Below are 6000 nucleotides of genomic sequence, written 5' to 3'. Positions count from 1 at the left end.
CGTAGGCCCGTGTTGTCTTAGCCCAAAACCCCAGCCCTTTTAGTTTTAATTTTAGTTATTTATTGTTTTTAAAACCCTTAGGGCCTGGGCCGGTTTTTGGTTAAAGGGCTTAAAGCCCTGTCCTTTAATGAGGCCTTAGGGCCTTTATGAATGTGTGTGTGTGTGTGTGTGTTTAGGCGTGTGTGTGTGTGTGTTTAAGTGTGTGTGTGTGTGTGTGCGCGCGCGCGTGTGTGTATATGCATGTGCATGTGTGTGTGTGTGTGTTTGTGGTGTGTATATATTTGGGCTTAAGCCCAAACCCCTTTCCTTCACCCTAAAACCTTTTTAAGTCAAAACCCTAGGTTCCTAAAACCCATTAAAACCTAAACCCTAATCCGGATTCAAGCCTAAACCCCATTTGACCTAGTTTGACCGTTGACTCCCAGTCAACGTTGACTTTAGGGTTGACTTTTCAGGTTTTCGTCCGGGACCCTTCTTAAGGTAATTCGACGTTCTGAATCCGTTTCTAATGTCCGTATTCCCAAATTCAATTGCTAGTATATAGTTTTATTTATTGGACTCTTTATGTGCTTATGGGCAATTATTGTGACGTTCCCGTCTTCGCTAGTGGCGCAACTTTTGGTAACTAAGTACTGTGAGTGAACCCTTTCTAAAATTTCATGATTTTATAATTTAATTGCATAAATGATTAGCATGCCTACGAATTTATGATTCGATTTATGTTGAGTCTGTTTATTGAATTTATTGATTTCGTCTCGTGTTTTGGTGAGGAAATAAATTGTTAGCCTTTTATATATCGTATTTTCTATAAAAACCATGATCTGGTAGACTATCTGATGGATGACGATATGATGCTAGAACATGTTTTAGAAACCCCTCTTTATAGTATAGACGATGTATGACTTTATACTATGAAGTGGTTATTTATGAGAGGCGTAACTATTTGTACGTACCTAGAGGACACTATGCCGCCTGGGGCGAGGATCTGGTGTTGGCATTTAGGCCGGAAGAAATAATCCTTAGCTACGGGCTGAGGGACATGGAGCAGGTATTGGGCCGGGAGTTAGTAATCTCTGGCAACAGGCGCAGAGACCACGGAGCAGGCATTAGGCCGGGAGTTATATTTATTCGGTGATCTTTCTAGCAGCACATCGCGTTTACGAGACTATTTATGATACGTTTACTGTTTTGATTTCCGCGATGTGACTTTTGAGATATTTTTTGCATCCTAGGATTTTGATTAAATCCATCACTTATTATGTTAGTAGTTTTCATTATATAAATTGTGGGGGTTAGTACTTTGATAACTGTTTTATTATTATGTATATATATGAACTTGGTCCACCCACCTTTGTTTTGCACCCCCATTCAGGACTTAGGATCAAGGCACTTAATCCCGGCGTCAAGACACTTCCGCAGCAGCATCTTTGAATCCTTTTGATGTAGGACCCACTTCTTTATTCATTCAATTTTATCTTAATTCTTTTTAGTGATCAGATTTAGTTGTATGCTCTGAGCACGTTCCTAAATTATTATTTTATTGTATTTTAAATTTCTAACTTTTATTTACTTCTTATCCTTAGCTTTTGTATCAATTAATGGCTTTCGTCACCCTCGGGTGTCGGCCAGCACATGTCTATCCTGGTATTCAGGGAATATCAGGGTCGGGGCGTGTCACCTTTTCCCACTAAGTGGGGTCGGCTATATGAATCCTAGAACGTCATTGGGCTCGGTCCTGTGTCATGTTCTCCGTTAAATCCAAGTACTCTAATAGCGCGTTTACTAATCCGTAATCAAATTGAGAGGAATTGGATTGAGAAGGAATTGGATTAAGGAGGAATTGAAATGAGGTGGAATCAAAATCAGATTCCTGTTGAAGTTGTTTACTAAAACTGTTCGGAATCGGAATAAAATTCCATAAAGCTGTTTACTAATTCAGCAGAATCGGAATATAAACCAGTATGATTACTAAAATGCCCTTGTCTCAAATCAAATATTTTATATACTTTTTTGTAATAAAATTTGATATAGTATATAATAGTAAGAAAAAATTAAATTGCTTTTTTATTTCACAGACATGCTAAAATGATTTTGTTTATTTTTTTTTATAAATTTAAGTATTGACTTTAATATCTAAATTTTCTTGCTCAAGTTGTAGTTTTTTCTCTTCGGCATATGTATGAAGTTGTGCTTAATGTGAATGAACATAGAATTATGCTTAATGAGCTAGTAGCACATGCAACGAGGGGAAAATAAGTCTAGGGTTAAAAGGATAATCTTGGAAATAATGAAAGTAAGTGAGGGCATAAAGGGAAAAAAATTATCATTCCAATTGCTTGGGCAATCCGGAATCCAAATACCTTGTATATGTTGGGAATCCAAATCCTCCAATTTCAGGAATTGGATTCCATTTTTTGTGTGGGCCCCACGCACTTTTGATTCCTCCCAATTTTAGTAAACACAGGTATAATCCGTAATCGGAATCGGATTCCTTATTCTCATTCCGATTACGGGTTAGTAAACACGCTATAAGTCTTTTCTTAGAGTCTCTTCCAAAGTTTTCCTAGGGAACGTAATAAAAATTTACAATTTACAATTGATATCTACAAGTTAGATGGTGACTTGAAAATTAAAAATCCATATGCATCCAAATTCATTAATAATTATAAATTCATGGAGTAGAATATGCGACACTTCAACATGAGCAGCAACCTTAACATGACGGTGGAATTCTAAAAGCTCTCATTTCCTACAGGTTCAGTAACATTGCCTGCAGAGAGAAAACGATACGAAAATGAGTACTTTGGAAGGCCTAGTGATCATCCTTTCAGGCTCTGTGTCTGTTCCTTGTTTTAGCTCTCATCAAGATCTTTCACAAGCTATGGCGGACTCCGACTCGCATACAGAAGCTGATAGCTTTGCAGGGAATCAAGGCCCTTCATACAGATTTACTCTGAGAGAAAGCTGAAGTAGAAGTTGTGGCAATTATTTATGAATTGAAAAATCCTCAATTACTAAGGACGGATTACACAGATTATTCATGTGGTCAGTGGTCACAGGGAAGTCAAGGTGGTATAAATGAATGGACTAAACATCACAACAATGCACTAATCATAGTAATTTGGTTCGAATTCGTCTTTGGCGAATATCAAACATAAAACCTCTTACCTACTTTCGAAGAGGAGTACTATTAGAAAACTAGTCTTATAAGAAAGGATATACTTCTCATATGTTTAGTACTTTTATCAAACAAAAAATCAATATACGTAACAGGTAGTCTAGAAAAATATATGTTATCTAACGGTACAAAACTAAAGTCCTTATATACCTCTTTCTTATCTAACTAAGAGGTACTTTAACAAATTACTATATATACATAAGACACTTTAATCAAATTAATATACAGAAAAAAATTGTTATAATACCCCCTTCGTAGCTAGGTATATAAAATGACCCAATAAGCAAATGACCATATCTTTGAAACTAAATCCTTGTATACCTCGAAAAACATTGTTACCGCGGATTTTTATTGCTCTTTGCATCTCCCTGGGCTTTGCCCTCTTTGAATGCAATTTATCTTTGACAAAACAAGGAAGAGGAGGACAAATCCAACCGTGAGTAAAATAGGAAGAGATAATTGCTACAATTAATTCTCCACTTAGAGATTATGTTCTTTATTAAAACTTCCTTGACGTCAAGTTTGAGTATCTTTATATGGAAATGATTCATAGTTCTTGCAGATTATAACAACACTTCGTTTTGATTTATAAATAAACTAAATACTTTATCTTTGTCTTAGGTTACATTATAACGTTTAACATTGAATTTGTAAGACGGTTTAGCAATTTTTTCAAAAACTTACTATTCCAACCAAATGCTCAAGTATTATGCCTTCTACTTTTCTAATTTCCTTTTTCTGTGTGTTTTCCTCTATGTAGTAGGCTCATTACTTAAAACTATGATTTTGATGACACAATACGATCTACAAATGAATGTTTCTTATGGCCTGCATATCCATATATAGCAAGCAAAGTTTAACTTCATTGGTTCTTAGGTACTACAACGTCTTTTTAGTTGCTTTGTGGAAACAATTCATGCTTGTAAGCTTGTTGCGACTAATATATTCAACGCCCACAGCAAAGTGCAGACACATTTTCTAATGAATTCTAATATAATTCAGACAAAATTCACAACTATAGCCATAATCGAAAACGAACTCAAAAAATAAACGATTACAGTAATAATTTTAAACAAAAGGTAAACTTTATCCGATTTAATTAGATAAGATTGTAGAATTTTGATGAAATAATGATCGAAATGGCAGATAACTAAATAAGGTCCATACCTTTTATTTAAGACGAAAAATAGGTTGATAAAATTGAGATGATCAACATCAAATATCAAGATCAAGAAAGAAAATTTGAACAGCCGCCATGTAAGAATTGAAGAGAACAAGTTCATCATTATACCCAGGACGACGGAAGAAAAGTCATGTTTTATACCCTAAAGAATCCTTTCAGCTTTTTATTCTTCAAGTCAAAGTAATTGACACACCGCACCCTTTCAGCTTTTTATTCTTCAAGTCAAAGTAATTGCCAAACCGCACCCTTTCAGCTTTTTACTCATACCACATGTAAGTATTTTCAATTAGGAAAAATTAGAATTTCCAACAATTTTTCTATATCATTTAAATTAAATATTTTAATTTTTTTTAAATTTGATTAAAGTGTTTTGATCAATAGTCACCTCTATTTTTTTAAATTAAAATGTTATTTATCCTTTTTATCTGCATGATGCACTTTTCCTTATTTAGTGAAGATATTAGTAATTAAACTATATGTTCTCTTCTTCCAAATATGTTTTTTCGATCACAGTTTTTTTTTTTTTTTTTTTTTTTGGTTATGCAAACATTTAATATTATTTCTTTTTCCAAATGGTTTTTTCTTTTTCAAATAGTTGGTGATCAACATAAAAGCTCCGTGTAATTTTTTCAATTTTTTTGTGATTTTTTTTTTTTGCTGTTTTTTTAAGTATAGTTGTTGACGAAGTATTATTAGGTACGATACATTACATATATATTATATGCGAGTACGTTTGAATTTAAAAAAATCATTAATTGGTACGTTTATTTGGAATTTTGGTACGTTTGATTTGATACTTATTGTTAATATTGGTACATTATTTTTATTTTGGTACGTTTTATTTTGTACACATTGTGTATTAGTACGTTTATATTATTCACAATCCTATTTTCTCTTAACGTACTAAAAGAAAAACTTATTTTGGTACGTTTGATTTTGGGGGATTTAAAAATATTTTTAAACTATTTTGGAAAGAAAATATCTTAAATCGTAGATAATTATTGCTAAATTGTAGCATTATTGTGAAAATAAATTGAATCTAACCAACTTTTTTTTTTTACAACTATCTCTAATGGAGGAGAATGTAATAAAAGGCTAGATTATAGGAAATTTGTTACAATATAATGTGCATATAGCACCAAAATTATGACAATAAAAGTTTAATCAAATCACTAAAAGGCATGGATGTTTGATTTAGAAAATTCAAAACTGAGGCACCTATATCAAAAGATCCCTTTCAATTAAGGATCTAAATCAATTAAATATAAGTAACTATAATTAATATCAGAATCGTATATAGAACTTTCTATCAGTAAAACTTACTTGAAGAATTCAACATTCCAATATATATCCAACTGTTGACAGCCATCATCCCATAATGTGAGTGGCTTAAACTACTCCATCAGAGTTCTATTTCCAATCAATTTTGATATAAATAATTATATTATTTATCTCCTAATACATGTATAATTCTATTTCTTATTTAATATAAAACAGATAAAATGATGTGACAAACTCAAACACATTGCAAAATCTTACATGAAACTGACGAACAATGTAATGGAGGTGTAATGTGAGATAAATTCACAAAATAGAATATAACGTTGCAACTTGGATGGGCTAAAATATAGTAAAATCA

At 32.8% G+C, this 6000-nt stretch overlaps 1 long non-coding RNA gene across 1 annotated transcript; it reads right to left on the bottom strand.

The window, feature by feature from the left end:
• Window positions 1-2629: 2629 nt before the first annotated feature.
• On the bottom strand, window positions 2630-4460 carry LOC126594967 (uncharacterized). Its single transcript, XR_007613486.1, has 3 exons — window positions 4346-4460; window positions 3500-3577; window positions 2630-2770 (listed from the first exon to the last, which is right to left on the bottom strand). It is a non-coding gene; the product is annotated as an uncharacterized LOC126594967 (long non-coding RNA).
• Between the last annotated feature and the right edge of the window lie 1540 nt (window positions 4461-6000).

Source organism: Malus sylvestris, chromosome 13, assembly GCF_916048215.2.
Source record: "Malus sylvestris chromosome 13, drMalSylv7.2, whole genome shotgun sequence".
Taxonomy (NCBI): domain Eukaryota; kingdom Viridiplantae; phylum Streptophyta; class Magnoliopsida; order Rosales; family Rosaceae; genus Malus; species Malus sylvestris.
This window is presented reverse-complemented; position numbering and strand designations above follow the sequence as displayed.